This window comes from Thamnophis elegans, chromosome 2 (assembly GCF_009769535.1).
Source record: "Thamnophis elegans isolate rThaEle1 chromosome 2, rThaEle1.pri, whole genome shotgun sequence".
Taxonomy (NCBI): domain Eukaryota; kingdom Metazoa; phylum Chordata; class Lepidosauria; order Squamata; family Colubridae; genus Thamnophis; species Thamnophis elegans.
In genome coordinates, this window is record NC_045542.1 from 52,230,599 (window position 1) to 52,248,066 (window position 17,468).

Here is a 17,468-nt window from a genome sequence, read left to right on the forward strand (position 1 = left end):
TAATCAAGAAAAGGAATAGGAGCATCACCAGTCTATCGTCACCTGTGTCTGCATTTTGAACATGCAGAAGAGTGTACCCTTTTTAGGCATTTTATCCAGAACTGTCTGCTCAGATTTGCTGAGATGTGAGCTGTGGTTTTCTGAATAATTAATCTACTCATTTGAAGGGATGATAGCAAGTTCCAAGTGGTAGGATAGCATGATAGCATTCCTAAAGGCAAATTATATTAAGTTATGGATTCTTCAATGTATTTCAAGGTCCAGGAGAATTGCGCCAAAAGGTGGGAAATAGGCAGACTGTTGATGTCTAAGAGAGATGACCTCAGGGGTGAAATTCAACAGGTTCTGGAGAACTGGTAGCGGAAATTTTGAGTAGTTCAGAGAACTGGCAAATGCCACCACTGGCTGACCCCGCCCCATCTATTCTCTGCCTCCCGAGTCCCAGCTGATCAGGAGGGAATGGGGGATTTTGCAGTAGCCTTCCCCTAGAGTGGGCAGGGAATGGAGATTATGCAGTATCCTTCCCCTGCCACGCTCGCCAAGCCACGCCCACAGAACCGGTAGTAAAAAAAAAATGAATTTCACCACTGGATGAGCTCCTGAGTATGGGGGCTTTATGTGGAAGAGACAAAGTCTGTGGGAAAAGAGAGTCTCATTACGGGCATGGTCTGGGCTACCATCATAGCTTGATAATAACCAATGTTATTAAAGTGAAAGCTGAATGAAAAAGCCTAAGCTTTCACTGTATTGCCTGGTATCTAAGCCAATGGACACATTTTCATAATCCAGTTTTTTAGCACTTTACTTATTTAAAGCAACTTACACTGGTCCTTTGCAAACTGGCTTTAATTTCTTCTTGCAGAATGTTTCTGGGGGAGAAAGAATCAAGTTTCAACTCAACATAATTTTGACTTGCCTGAATCAGGTGATCAAGCCTCACTCTAGGCTGCAGCTTATGGATTAGGTTCCTTTCTTGGGGCTGTATTTATTCATTGCTGATTTGCAGCATTGTCCAACCCTGAGCACAACCACTCTTTTGGAGGTTGAACTAGCAAAATGCTTGAGGAAATGGGAGTTTTCACATCTGAGTTCAGAAGCAGAATCAATGTTTTTTTTTAACCGTACGATGATATATCACACTTAGACTTACATACCACTTCATAGTGCTTTACAGTCCTCTCTCTAAGTGGTTTACAGAGTCAGCAACATTTCCCCCCGACAATCTAGGTCCTCATTTTACCCACCTTGGAAGGATGGCAGGCTGAGTCAACCTTGCACCAGTCAGAATCAAAGTCCTGGCTGTGGGCAGAGTCACCTTGCAAACTGCATTCTAACCACTGGACCATCAGGGCTCTTATTTAAGTATGTATATATGCTGTGTAGCAACAGGATCATCAAGAAGGTGGCTCAGTGGCTAAGATGCTGAGCTTGTTGATCAGAAAGGTTGGCAGTTCGGCGGTTCAAATCCTTAGCGCCACGTAACGGGGTGAGTTCCCGTTACTTGTCCAGCTTCTGCCAACCTAGCAGTTCGAAAGGATGTAAAAATGCAAGTAGAAAAATAGGGACCATTTTTGGTGGGAAGGTAACAGCATTCCGTGTGCCTTTGGCACTTAATCATGCCGGCCACATGACCACAGAAACATCTTTGGACAGCACTGGCTCTTTGGCTTTGAAACAGAAATAAGCATCGCCCCCTAAAGTCAGGAACGACTAGCACATATGTGCAAGGGGAACCTTTACCTTTACCTATGCTGTGTAGTTTGTGTGTGTGTGCATGCATATGTATATGCATTATGGATAAAATGAAATTAATCTCTGTTATTAATTAATGGGTCATTAATCTGACAAATCAATAATCCTGCCAATTATCTCTTGCACATGTCCTGGTGCAGGAGATAAGTCTGATATCCAGTCTATCTTGGGGTTACATCATTAAGAGTGCAGGTTGGCCACTCGTTCTACATCTCTATCACTGACTTTTGCACACATGTGAACTTTCCTTTTTCAAATAGCTCCACGACACCTTTCACTTAGGTCTACCTACAATCAGGTATTATCTCTATTTAAAATACTCCAGAGAAGGGGATAAATCTGCCTAGTTTTGCAGTGCTGGAAAATAGATGGAGATGTCAAGCTCTCAACTTGCCTGCTTAGGATAAGGTCTTTGATGGAAGATGCCATAGGAGACCTTTCAGTCAAGCAAGTACTTTATTTGAAGTATTCAGTTGGGTTTCTTGTAATCAACAGAATATAAGCAAGAGATTAAATGTTTTACAGTCCCAAAGGAAGACGGTCCTGTGCTTTCAGCGGGCATCTGTGTACTAAATCTGGAATAAGGGCTCTGCCTTTAATTTGATGGTGTCTACCATCAACCCTGACTGCTCTTTAGAAGGCCAGATCCTGAAGGTGAAACTCAAATATTTTGGCTACCCAATGAGAAGGAAGGACTCACTGGAGAAGAGCCTAGTGCTGGGAAAGATTGAGGGCAAAAGAAAAAGGGGATGACAGAGAATGAGGTGGCTGGATGGAGTCACCAAAGCAGTAGGTGTGAGCTTAAATGGACTTCAGAGGATGGTAGAGGACAGGAAGGCCTGGAGGAATGTTGTCCATGGGGTCGTGATGGGTCAGAAGTGACTTCGCGACTAATGGCAATAACAACCATCCTCAATGCCACCTCTTTGTGGAGGCTCGGTCTTCCTGGCCTCGAAAATAATAACTACCTGTGACTTTTTTAAATCAGAAAGAGGGCATCCTTTATTATTCATCTCTTTCATGAACCAAAATCCCTTTTGCTCTACCTTTTCCACGATGTTCTGAAAGGTAGCTTTCAACTGATTAAAACAAAAATTGTGGTGATTAACAAATAATGCTTAATGTCATCAGGCAGGCTATAAAGCAAAATATCACCCTGATAGCACCCATGCCCTTTCAGCTGGACAGGGTAAAGGGGAAATGGAAGGTAGAGGAGAGGGCGATGTATTTGTAGAGACTGTCCTAATCATAAGTGAAAGGACTTCCATTTTTTTCACCTAATATTGACCCAGAGAAGAGTCAATAAATTTATTTCAGCCTTGTACAGAGAACATCTTGCTGGGTCCATGGCCATTTTAGCCCTGTATTTTTTTTTAAAAGTACATCAAGCAAAATGTCCTTTATATGCTGTTCCTAACATCTTGGAATATTTGAGATCTTCATCTAAATATAAAAACAATGTGGAACATGCAGTTGAGGGAGGAGAGCAGTAAAAAATTGCAGGAAGTTTTCATTCCACCACCTGCCCTGCTGTGAGGATAGCCAAATATTTTCTTTCCCCTATCCCAAAAGCCACTCATGTATCATGGATAATTCCCCATAGAAACAACCTGGACAAATACACTATACCTGTGTTTCTCAAACTTGGCACCTTTAAAGTATGCAGACTTCAATGTCCAGAATTCCCCAGCCAGCCCGGTTTGAAAAACATCAGACCAGATCCTAGAAAAGGGGTGATATGATAGTAGGGTTCAAATATTTGAGAGGGCTGCCACAAAAAAGAGGGGGGGTTAACCTATTTTCCAAAGCACCTGAGGGCAGGACAAGAAGCAATGGGTGGAAACTAATCAAGGAGAGATGCAACTTAGAACTAAAGAGAAACTTCCTGACAGTAAGAACAATTAATCAGTGGGACAAATTGCCTCCAGAGGTTGTAAATGCTCCAACACTGGAGGTTTTAACAAATGTTTGGACAAGCCATTTGTCCAGAATGGTATAGGGCAGGGGTGCCAAATTCGCATCCTCACGATGGCGTCATGTGACATATTGGGACTCCCTCCCCCTTTGCTAAACTGGGCAGCACATGATGCATTAGGCCCACAGGCCTCGAGTTTGACACCCCTGGTATATGGTCGCCTGCTTGTGCAGGGGATTGGACTAGAAGACCTCCAAGGTCCCTTCTAACTTTGTTGTTCTGTTATTTCTCTTATTCTATAGAAAGGATTAGAAATGTCTTTTGATGAAATTCCAGTTTCATCGCAAATAAAACGAAACCTCTGGAAATTAACATATGCAATATTTATTGTATGCAACCAATCTCTTTTCTTCTCTTTTTTTGCTGTTGCTCCAATATGCAGTTATATAATAAATCACCCCAAACTGAACTTTGAGGATGCAGCTCTATTTCATGGTTCACTGCTTGGATAACACGATGGCTTTTTAGCAATCATCTAGGCAAGCATCGAGAATTACTTACCTGGACCATCTCTTGCAGTAGGCTCCATTTTTGCCTTCCTGGCCTAGATGTTCTGGAGTTCTACAGATTTTAAGGCAGGATGAAAGTCATTTTTTGTTTTCTATATGGATTTCAGGGGATTTGACACTTTGTGTGTACGTATTTTGATTTGATAGAGTCCGAGGGGGCGAAGGGGGTAATTCCCCTCCCTTTTTTTGGATAATGATTTTCTCTTTCTCTGACAGGATGATGGATTAGAGCATGAACCAAAAATAAAGTAGACATTTAGAAGTGCTTTCTCCAGCAGATTAGATGTTATTTTCAATTTTCCACTATGTTGCAATAGTGATACACATGTTTAGGGGAAACTTCTTGACTAAACATTTATCTCCAAGTTTGCTAAACATGTCTTTCTTGCATAAGATAAAGAGCAAATATAGAAATGGGTTCTCTTAGAAATGCAAAAAGTAAGGTACCATTAGATGACAGATATTAGATATTTAAGCATTTTCTTATCGAATCAAGTGGTCAACTGGATTTCTGCAGCTCAGATCTAATTGCCCTTTCAAAGTTGGAAAAACCATACCCTGCAGGGACCCAAAAATTGGATCTGCCAATCCAAATCCTGGTGAGCGGCAGTTAGACTTGGCATTTATCTCAGGGCCGTCAATTCCAGTGACTACAAAAGGCTACATAAGGCTACATGGTGGCAAAGCAGAGGAGCCTCAAAAAAACTGAAGCAGCAAACTGAGTTAAATGTTTCAACAGAAGAGATTATTTATCACTCAGGGTTGAATTGTAGGGTACTCCGTGTTCTCTGAGCTTGGTTTTTCTTCTTCTTGCAGCCATTTCATTAAACAAGGACCTAGATTGTTGGGGGCAATATGCTCACTCTGTAAACCACTCAGAGAGTGCTGTAAGCATTGTGAAGTGGTATGTACCCCGTTTCCCTGAAAACAAGACCTCTCTGGATAATAAGCCCAATCAGGCTTTTGAGTGCATGTGTTAAAATAAGCCCTCCCCAAAAATATTGCAACACAGCAGCAGCCCTGAGGTGACCACACTCACCACCTCCTGCACCTCAAAAATAATAAGTCCTCCCTGAAAATATTGCAACACAGCAGCAGCCATGAAGTGACCACACTCGCTGCCTCCTGTAACTCAAAAATAATAAGTCCTCCTTAAAAATAAGGCCAAGCACTTATTTTTTTTTGGGGGGGGGGCAAAAGAAAATAAGACCCTGTCTTATTTTCAGGGAAACACTGTAAGTCTAAACACTATTGCTATTACTCAACAAGAAAATATCATCAATGCTAGAAGGAAGAAGGGTTTGCTCTCTCTACAAGTGACTCACTCTGTCAGTTCTTGGTGGTTCCTTGAATAGGCTGTTTTTTACGAGTTGGTAGTTCCTTGATTTGGTATTATTTTCTGCTTTGTATTAATCTCTGTTTATCTGGGTGTTGATTGCTGATCAGGAGATGTTGTGGTTGTTTATTGATTATTTCTTTTGATTGACACATGGATGTTGTTTATGTGCCTGTTGATGATTTGTTCAAATGCCAGGCTCCCAGGAATCCTAGTGTTTTTGGACTTGGCTTGGTCTAGGATGTTCACTGTCTCCCAGTTGAAACCATGGTTAAGTCTGTCCATGTGTTATGTAAGTAAGGAGTTTTCATCATGTCCTCTGACTGCTAGTTGATGGTCATGGATGCACTCTGCTACTCTTCTGCCTGTTGAGCTGAGTATTTTGAATAGCTAAACTGTTTAATGAAGCCAATCAGCTACACTTGGATGGATATGGTTCAGTTGCCAGGGCAGAAATCTCTCCCCTTAATGCTCAGGTTAATTTGTTTATTTGAGATCTCTAATAGCTTGCTCTTCATTATTTTGTCAATTGGAAAGAACTATCATTGTTTGAACTTGGACTGCACTGGCTTAGGTTTTATTATGAGTTCATCTCCATGGCTGTATTAAGGTGAATTCCTCCAGTACTTGAGTTAAAAGAAAAATAGGACGGCATAATTGCCACAGTTCTAATAGCTGAGATCTGCCTCAGTAGTCTCAAACGTGTTGTTTCTCAAAAGGGCAATTTGACTTTGCTTTTTTTCTTTGAAAATATTTCACTTCTTATCGAAATTCAAATTCTTATTCTCATCTGCTAAAGGCTTATGTTTTTTTTAAGAATAATTCAAAGTGGGCAGAGACCCCTAGAGAGAGGCTGAACAAGGGTAGGAGATCGTCATTTGGGAGGTCATCCAGATTAAAAAAAATGGAAACCTGACACCCCCACACACGATTCTGAAGGATGACCATATAAGTAATGAACTTTTTGCTTCAGAAAATAATTGTTTCTGTAATGATAGACAGAAGTCAAACTAGATCTTGCATTACATTCTTGGTATTTGTGTGTGTGTGTTTTACTACTTAAGCTTTGCATATCTTCTTGTTTCTCTGCACAGATTACGATATTGAATATGTGCTTCCACTTGCATTCCATCCTCCAGGCTAGGCAGGAAGAAATTTTATTTATAATGTTCTAATATGCTATTCATATAAAATTGCAACATCTCACATCATTTAATCAAGTATAAACTTTCATTGTTATATCAGCATCATATGGAGGTATCCCTGGAAGCAGGGGTGGATTCCGGCAGTCACTAATGCCAGTTTGCTTGTGGGCATGCCATGTGTGTGTGTGATTGTGCTTTGCACGCATGTGCAATGCAATAAAAATTATTCTGTGCATGCACAGAAGCAAAAAACAAGATGGTGGTGTCTATGGCGCCGCCCAGAGAATTAGTTCTGGGCGTTGCAGGCCTGGGTCGCTGCTGGTTCCAGCAAACCAGGCCGCCAAACCCAGTTCGGCTGAACTGGTCTGAACTGGTAGGAACCCACCACTGCCTGGAACACTAAATATAGTTTTATGATTTATTTTGAAGCAAAATTAGTGACATGTGTCTTTTTTCTTTTTTTTTTAGTATGTTCAGTTTTGTTTATCTGCCAGGAAAGGCTGAAATTAACTACATGTCTAAGAGGTTGCATTATTTTGCTTTTCCCAGGGGTGGGCGGCTGCATGGTTGCGTGGGTTCAGGTAAACACTTAGCTGTGATTACTGGCTGGGCTCACCCATCTGCCCTTGTGCTATGCTTTCCAAATATAACTAACTTTCTGGCTCGTTCCCCCTGCCCACACTACCTAGCTGAGTTCCAGGCTGCCCCTGCTACTCACCGGAACTGCCTGAGTTGATTGGCGGCGTGTCTGAAGCTCCGTTTCAGTCCCAAAGGGGCATGTGCGAGCTCACAACTAACAAACCCGTTGTGAATGTAAGTGCAGCCCACCTCTGACTTTCCCTATATCAGTGATGGCGAAACTTTTAGGCACCAAGTGCTGATCATCACACGTGCATGCATGCCAGACACCCAGAAGAAGAACGGGCGATGCCACGCGTGCCAGCCAACATGGCTCTGTGTGCCACTTTGGGCACGCGTGCCATAGGTTCGCCATCATGACCCTATGTATTTCCTTATTCTTACCTTATAATTTACAGTATAAGTGCCAGAAAGGCAGCACAGATTGAGAGAATTTCCACTCCCCCCTTAAATTGGATTAGGGGGATGAACACCAGGTAAGGGGTCTGCAGGAAAATAGATGGTACCAATAAAAGCCACTCAGTTTTGGTCCCGTGGTAGGGGGTATCAGAGAAATTCTGAGAAAGGAAGTCTTTCAATCTGCAGTATGGGCTTAGCGAAAAGATCACAACTCTCGGAGAAGAATTGCCTTGTTTCTCACTGAGAGTTTAAATATCACTTAAAGTGGATTTTTTTTACAACTGAGGACCCCGGGTGATTTGTTTTCAAAAGGTGTATCATGCAGATTGCCTTTTGTCTCCAAATTACCTTTAGGTTGTTAGAAATGATTGCTTTATTTCTGACATTTACACTATATTGAATTGGAGCACTGTGATCTTTGGAAAAAATGAAAAAATATTTCAATTAAAAACATCGACATTACTACTCAGATCTCTGTCATTTTTATGTCGTAATACTAAAGATTTTTTATTACAATGGTGACATTTTGTTGTATGCTGAATATTATCAATTTGATTTCTTTTTATTGCTTAATGCATATCATCTGCCAGAATGTCAAAATCATTGACTGATGAAGCCTCCTTGGTCTGGTCAGTGAATGAGGTGGTTATAGGAGAGTTATTTCAATAGTGAGATGGGTGGCATATAAATGTATTTATAATACATGTCTAAAGTTCATGACAAATTAGTGTAGAGCAATGTTTCTCAACCTCAGCAGTTTGAAGATGTATGGGCTTCAACTCCAGCTGCACATAGTTGAAATCCACACATCTACAAACTGCTAAAGATGAGAAACATTGGTGTGGAGCAGGGGTCGGCAACCTGCGGCTCTGGAGCCACATGTGGCTCTTTCATCCCTCTGCTGCGGTTCCCTTTGCCAGTCGGCTCCACAATTAATAGGGCTTTCCATTAGGACAAGTAGAAGAAAAGGGACAGTGCACTAGGACGAGACTGTATGGTGAGGGAACTGGACTTCTGTTCGGCAGAGGAAAAAGGACGCTGTGCTAGAAGGAGACTCTATGGTGGGGGCGTCGGGCATGGAGGGAGAAGACAATAGGACTTTCTGTTGGCAAAGGAAAAAGGACGCACTAGGAGGAGACTCTATGGTGGGGGAACTGGACTTCTGTCAGTTCCAGAATTGAATGGGGGGCTTCCAGTTAAGGTTGCCATGGTGTAGAGGAAAACGATGGTGATGGTTAAGAGGATTCTAGGTTGCTTTCCTTTGGACACCAACCACAATATTTTCCACAGAGAGTGAACAAATAACCCCCAAACATTACAACACAATAACATCCAGTTTTGCTGGACCTAGTGAGAGTTGAATAACTGGAAGCACAACAGGTTGTTCCTCCTCTGAACAACACCGATTCTTTGCCAGAGCTTTTGCATTTAAAGTAAATGCTAAAGGTTGCATTGATGAAACCTTGACTTGTTCTACAGAACAGAACCATGAAGTCAGATTATTAAATCTGCAGAAGGTAGACAACAGTTTGAAAAATAAAAGTGAAGATTCGAAAATATCTAAGCAGGCTTGACCAACGACCTGAAGCAGACAAGATGAAATATATCCTCTGGGAAGAAAAAGAAATTATACAGGATGGGGGAGACCTGGTTTGGGGGTAGTGTATCTGAAAACAAACTACTGTAGGTGCTTCTAATACATCAAGAATTAAACATATGGCAGCAGGGGCCAAAGAGGCATGTGCCATATAGAGTTGTATTAATATAGTCCAGATCACAAAAAGTAACTAATCCAACTCCCTCTAGCTTGGTCAGACTCTGTTAGGAAGATTGTATTGTGCTCAGTTCTGGGCACTGCAGTCTAAAAAACAAAATTACAAATTGGAAGAAACTAACTCACGTGGGATTGTTAAAAAAAGGGAACTGGATCTATTTAGCTGCAGAACAGAAGATTGAGGGGAAATGCAAGAGTACTGTAGTCTTCAGGTATCTAAAAGAGTGCATTGTTGAGGAAGATTTGTTCTTTCTCACCCCAGGGGGTCAGGACCAGAACTGCAGTGTTCAAATGATAGAAAAGTAGATTTAGATTAGGCACTGTAGGAAGTTAGCACCCACCCCTCTCCTAGGAAAATGAGATATTGTAGGAAATATTAAAAGGGCAGAATATTTCCCCTAAAAGGGAGGCAGAAACTCAGCCCCCCCCCCCTTTGTCAATTGGTCCTTTAAGGCCTGGGTCGGTCTATTCTACATAACAAATAAACAAAGATCTACCTCCTTCAGGCAGAGCCATAATAGAAATCCCAAAGCCCTTTCATTACATCATCACCCAGCAAGAGTCAACCAAGCCTGGGACTCAGGACAGCCTACAGAGTTGCCCCTGTATGGCCTCATGGGAGTCTGACAACCAATCAGAACACAAGCTCAAATTCAAAGCCCAACATAGGGTATAAATCTCTCTCTCACTCACCCATGTGCTTTTTTGCTCAGGATCTTAAAGCATGTGATCCTGTTCATCATTAAACCATCTTTCCAAACAGCCATTATGTTTCTATTGTCTTTCTCCCCACTTGGAACTGAGCCCAGATGGATATTTCTTCCAACAGCATATTTTTGCATCATAAGTGCTATGAACCAATTGAATTAGATGTCTTGTGAAGTGAGCTTCGGTCTTCCAGCAGAGGTTGGATCACTTTTTCTCCAAAATGGTTTAGCAGATCTAGCATCGGACTTGATAACCTCTGAGATCCCTCCCAACTCTGATTCCAGACAAAATCAAATTGCTTAATAAAACATACACCATGCACACATTTTACACTCTGCGAATATACATATGCACACGTGGAATTCTAGTAAGCTGCTGTGAAGAACAGATTGCCACCTCATATTTTGTAATATGCAATGTTTCACTGATCAGTTATACATTTCATAAATAAGTAGTAAATCAGGCTTCAGTAGCAATTGCTCCCTTATAAAGGGATAGGTGAGAGCCTGTCTGGTGTATTGACTAAGGCAGTGATGGCAAATCTTTTTTGGCTGCCGTGCCAAAAGCAGGGGAAGCACGGGGGGGGGGGGGGCGTGAGCCAGTGTGCCACACCCATAATGCTATACACGTGAGTCCTCCTAGCGCACATGCATGCATGGGATTAGTGAAACACCCCCCCACACTTTTACCATGGTTTTTTCGCCTTCCCCTGGGGAGGGCAAAAACAGCCTCCTCCGCCCTGCCCCCCCGGACGCCCTCCAGAGGCCTCAGGAACTTCCCTGAAGGCTCTGGAGGTCAAAAATTGGCCCTACAAGCACATCGGAGGTGATTTCTGGTTTGCCTTAAGGCCAATTTCCAACCATTGGTGCCTTCAGGGGCCTTCAGGAGGCTTCCCTGAAGGCTCCGGAGGGTGAAAAATGGCCCTACGAGCAAACTGGAAGTGACTTTGTCCATAGGGCCATTTTTCACCCTTCGGAGCCTTCAGGGAAGCCTCCTGAAGGCTCCAGAGGGCGAAAAATGGTCCTACGAGTAAACCGGAAGTCCATTCCTGAACTTCCAGTTTGCCCGTAGGGTCAGTTTTTTGCACTTTTGAGGCTTCAGGTAAGCCTCTGGAGGGCAAAAAACGGCCTCAAAAGAAGGCGTGCACTGGCCAGCTGACAGGGCAATGCATCGCGTGCCCTGACAAATGGCTCCGCATGCCACCTGTGGCACGCGTGCCATAGGTTCACCATCACGGGACTAAGGCATCAGGCTAAAAACTGGGAGATGGTGAGTTCTAGTTCCATCTTGGGCACAAAGCCAGCTGGGTGGCCATGGGCCAGTCACTTTCTCTCAGCTCTAGAAAGAATGAAATGGCAAACCACTTTTTGAGAAACTTACTATAGGGATCTGTCCAGGATTTGTGTTGAGAATCAGACTGAGTTAAACAGACATGCACAAAGAAATGCATTTTGGGGGATGGAAAGTGTGTTGGAGCAGGTTTTTCCCATTTTCTCTGCTCAAATTAGGTTAATAACAGTACTGCTCCCACCATCAAGTGTTTTGTGTACAGACTAAGCATCCATGCTTGCTATTAGTGAGAAGCTCTAAGACATGGTCACAGCATCTCCCCCTACAGGGGAGAACACCTCCCCCAAGTTCTCACTGCTGAGATAGGGTGTCAACATGATTAATCTGGGGGCAAAATCATTGCACACAACACCAGAACAGGAAACTAGACCACTGGGAGGCCAAGTGTTCTCTGCCCATCCTTCAAACCTCCCCAGACCGGTTCCATATCCTTGTGATGATCATCTGAATGCCAGATTCTAGTAGCCCAATTTTAGGAGGAGGGTGAAAAGTGGGCAATTGAGCTGCCGGGGTACCCTGCTTCCACTTTGCTCCTGTTCTTCAAAGCACTTTTTTAAAAAGACTGGGAAAATTGGCGCTGCTCTTTTGGATGATGTCATTGAGTCACCAGATGGGACAGAAACAGCAATTGTGGGCACATTGCTCACTGTCTAGGAAGTCATCCTTCTGAATGTGAAAAAGTTAGCCTGAAACCAAGCCAGCATGCAAAACACCTAATGCTGAGCTTTAAGTGGATTTGCCTTAAAAAGTTTCAAAGGCAATGGAACAAAGGACTATGCACTGTTATATTTGCTTTCTTGTTTTTGTTTTTAAGACAACTGGATGACTCATTTGCAAATGCTCTAAAGCAGAGTCGGACAATTATATTTAGTTAGGAAACAACACTTTTGTGATTTGTGAAGGCTTCCAAAGATAACCTGGAGAAAGGTGGGGGGGAGCGTTCCTGACACAAAAATAGCACATAGTAGTAGAACTTAGACTTATATACAGCTTCATAGTGCTTTACAGTCCCCTCTAAGTGGTTTACAGAGTCAGCGTATTGCCCCCAACAATCTGGGTCCTCATTTTACCCACCTCGGTAGGATGGAAGGCTGAGTCAATCTTGAGCCGGTCAGGATTGAACTCCTGGCAGTGGGCAGAGTTAGCCTGCAATAGTGCATTCCAACCACTGTGCTACCACAGCTCACCATGTTGTGGGAAAGGAGAGAGAGAGAGAGAGAGAGGGAGGAAGGGAGAGAGAGGGGGGGGTTATGCATTTTCCTTATCACATCTATTTCTGTTCTCCCTTTTTGTGAAATAAAAACAGCCCCTTTTGCTGACAAATTTAACTTCAAGATGGGCTGTGCACTGCCCATCTGCAAAGGCAGACAAGAGTCAGTTGCCAACAACAACTGGAGAGCCACCAATGTCTATGCTAACCCCAGTGGTGGGTTCCGGACCCCTTCGCAACCAGTACGCTGTGCACAGGGCCGGGCGTCCTAGTCGAGCAAGTGCGCTGCGCACACATGTGCATACCACTGCCCTGTGACACGTAGCTGCTCGGTGGAGGTCACGCAGGCACTGCACACTGTGCACATGTGTGCAATTGGCCATTGCGTTATAAACAGCTATGGAACGCCGGTGGGCAGGTGGGCCAAATGAGCCACCGTACGGGTACGGTGGCCGCTTCTCCCGGCTACTACCTGTACGGCCATACCGGGCCGTACCACCCAGAACCCACCACTGGCTAACCCACTATAAAAAGAAAATTTGGCATAGGACAAATGATTCTCCCCCACCGGCAGGGAAAGCAGGAACTCTCAGGCCCCTTTTCAGTCCAGTTGTGCTGCTCAGTTGCTTTGTCTCAGGTATTTTGCAGGCTGCACTCCCGGCCCCCACTGATTCCATCTGGAAAAAGGGCAGCTCCATCACTGAAGTCAAATGAGCCCCTAGCTAGCAAGTGACATTAGTGAAAAATTAGCAAGGAGGTGATCTTTCCTTGAGACATTTTTGATCCTGCTGGGATTATAATGAGGCAAAGTGAGTGAAACACAAAAAAACAAGCTTTGTGGAACAAAAATATCAAAGGTCCTTCCCCATTCCCCTACCTCTAGCAACATACTGAAGTTAAATTAAATACATTTCTTTTCTTTCTGATTTCTGTTGAAAGCCTGAACGTTCATGCTGTCAGGTTTGCTCTGAATATGTTCAACCAGGCAGGGTGAAGCTGAGGTAAAGTATATTTCAGGAGCAGCACTAGCAACAGCTAGTTTAGTCAGCAGTTAAGCCATCAGCCGAGAAACCAGGAAACTCTGCCTACAGCCTTAGGCACAAAGCCGGCTGGGTAACCTTGGGGCCAGTCACTTTTTCTCAGCTCTAGGAAAGAGGCAATGGCAAACCTTTTTTGAACAATCTTGCCAAGAAAACTGCAGGGACTAGTCCAAGCAAGCACCACTTTCTCTCATTCTCTACATTTAGTAATAAATCAGGTTTCAGTAACAATCATTCCCTTGTAAAGGGATAGGGGAGAGCCAGTTTGATGTACTGGCTAAGGCATGGTGTGTAATGATGGCTCTTTTATTACTTGTGGACTTCAACTCCCAGAATTCCTGAGCCAGCCATGCTGGCACAGGAATTCTGGGAATTGAAGTCCACAAGTTATAAAGGGGCCATCGTTCCCCATCTCTGGGCTAAGGCATCAGGTTAGACACTGGGAGATGGTGAGATCTAGTCTCACCTCAGGCATAAAACCAGCTTGGTGATCATGGACCAGTCACTTTCTCTCAGCCCTAGGAAGGAGGCAATGGCAAAGCACTTCTGAAAAACTTTGCCAAGAAAACTTCAGGGACTAGTTAAGCTAGTCACCAAGATTTGTAAAACTGACTCGAAGGTGCATATAGACACACATCAAGTTATCCTCTTCAGAATTTTTTTTTTAAATGTAAATTTTCTTTTCTAAAGCAGCATAAATGATGTATAGTACCCAGCTGCATATCCCATGCCTTATAAAACCCTGCCCCTATTGCATATTCTTTTATATTTTATTCTATTATGAGCCAAGGTGGCGCAGTGGTTAGGGTGCAGTACTGCAGGCCACTTCAGCTGACTGTTATCTGCAGTTCAGCGGTTCAAATCTCACCAGCTCAAGGTTGACTCAGCCTTCCATCCTTTCGAGGTGGGTGAAATGAGGACCCAGACTGTGGGGGCGATATGCTCACTCTGTAAAGAGAGGGCTGAAAGCCCTATGAAGCGGTATATAAGTCTAACTGCTATTGCTATTGCTATTTATTATTTGATCCTAATAAATGTATTGCCCTCGGTGGGGATGGTGGAGAAGTCTCAGTACAGATGGTGTTAAAGTGTCTTGAAAGGAAAACAAAAAAGTCAACATTGCAGATCTCAGTGTAATTTTCACAGTTTATGAAGTATGAAGGGTAAACAGTTTTTCTTCATTTGATAGAGATATTTCCCAGAATATTAGTAGAGAGGACTGAAGACTGATTATGCATGAAGGACATAGATTACTTCCTATGTCCCCAAAATCTACCCACAAACATACATACCAAATCCTGTGCTCTAGCCATGGCCATAAGCTCCCAGGGGTTTGCAAGCAAAATATTTGCAATTGAGAAACAGGATTAACCTGGCGGGGGGGGGGGGGGAGAGAAAGAAATCTAGCAACTTCAATTTTGAAGACTCAGCACAATTCTTTGCTGTTGTTGTATTGCTCCAAATAGAATATTATTTTAATGTAATGTTTTACTGGATGGCTTTATGGTCAACAATGCTTACATAAGAGAAGGCAAACTAAAACATGAGTGTTGAGTTAGTTACTGCCCCTTTCCTAATTTTTTATTAAGAATTTTTCAGCGGAGGTTATTTTCACAATGGTCAGAAGGGAAAATGAAAATGGAATGCATTGATTCTTCTTGTAGATGACGTGGGGCAGGACTTTGAAGGGAAGAGGATAAAAGATTCTGGTCCTGCCAGACCTCTTGACAATTTTCACTACCATTAATTGAGATATTCTTCTAGATTGCCTGCAAGGTTAGGAGTGGGCAGCACTGAGCTATAAGCTCTTCCTTCTAGAGCAGGTGGGGCATTTGGCCCCTCTTATTATGTAATGTCTAACCAAAGTTTCTAGGGGAGGTCCCCTACTGCCATAGGAGAGGGATCTTTAACATGCTGATGACAATCCAGTTGCATACTTACACCTTGAACCAAATAAGCAATGCTAAGGCCTGATCTGGTGCCTATAAACTGTTGTTACTCAGCAGATGTCTGCTGTGAGTCTTTTCGGGATACAAGATTCATTATGCAGCTGGGTCTGGTTAGAGGCAAGTTTGGAGATAAAAGGACGGATGCTGCCATGCCCTAGTCGCAGGAGTCAACGTTCCTTGGTTTGTTCAACATTGATGGATCATCAATCGTGGTTTATGTAAGATATACTTGGATAAGTGCTTTGTTTTCTGTAACCCTGATTCCTAGAGACTTTGGGAGAAGTGCATTGCTTGTAAGAGTTTTGTTTTGTATTCTGTTATCTAATCTGAGACTTTATTTATGTTATTTTTGGACTCGCAGCCAGTTTGAGCTGAGAACTGATAAAGAGAGTCCTTTTAAGTTTGTCTGCCTGCCGTCTGTTAACAAGCGGAGAAGGGGGGACAGAACAGATTGACTCCTGCCTGACAAGCCTTCATTTCAGTAATTATGGAACAATTAATGGCTGAAAATAAACAAATGGCACAACAAATCGCAATGTTGTCAGATCAAATTACACAGTTGCAGAGAGCTGTAAGACACACCCCCCCCCCCAGCCAAGGAGGAAGTGCCCAGTAGCCATGCCAGATAAATATGATGGGAATCTGGCTATGTTTGCCGTGTTTCTGGGACAATGCCAGCTGTTCCTGAGTTTGAGAGCGGAGGACTTTCCCACTGACCGGACGAAGGTGGGATTCTTTATCAGTTTGCTCTCAGGAACAGCTGCCCGGTGGGCCACACTCTTGCTCAGTCAGTCTAGTCCCTTGTTGGATGACTTCCAAGGTTTCTGTCAACATTTTCGGATGATGTTTGAGGATCCCATCAAGGAGGAAACAGCAACTAGGCGACTGAAGGCATTAAGGCAGGGTCGTGGATCTTTGCAGGAGTACGTAAGCGAATTCCGGCTGCTGAGTCAGGACTCAGCATGGAATGAACCAGCGCTTATGGACACGTTCCAGAATGGATTGTCTGAGGCCTTGCAGGATGAACTGGCAAGGGTGGACAGGCCACCGACGTTTGACGCATTGGTCCACCTGTGCCTCTGGATAGACTCCTGGCTGCAGAGGCGAAGGCCTCGCAGTGTATTCCAGGAGACCACCAGCATGCCGTTCAGCACGGGACTGCAGTGGACTGGGAGGAGCCCATGGAGTTGGGTGCTGTCAGACCTCGAGTGTATTCTGTTATCTAGTCTGAGACTTCATTTATGTTATTTTTGGGCTCGCAGCCAGTTTGAGCTGAGAACTGATAAAGAGAGTCCTTTTAAGTTTGTCTGCCTGCCGTCTGTTAACAAGCGGAGAAGGGGGGACAGAACAATAAACTGTTAAAAATTGGAAGGGGAAAAAAACAGCTTGGACTTATCCCAGCAAAATGGAATGGCTGTTGAATTAAAGTCTTCTGATTCCAGAAAAAGAAAATCCAACTGACTCTAGAACAAAGCAGTACTCCCAGAGGTGGGTTGCTCCTGGTTCGGTCCGGTTCAGCCAAACCAATAGTGGAATTCATGCCTGGGTTGCAGAACCGGCAGTGACCCAGGCCTGCCATGTCCTTGAATTGGTATCCTCGCCGCCGCTAGGCCGCTGCCATTTCGGTTTTTAGTGATTATACGTGTGCAGTTCACAGTAAATTGTTCTGCACATGCATGAAG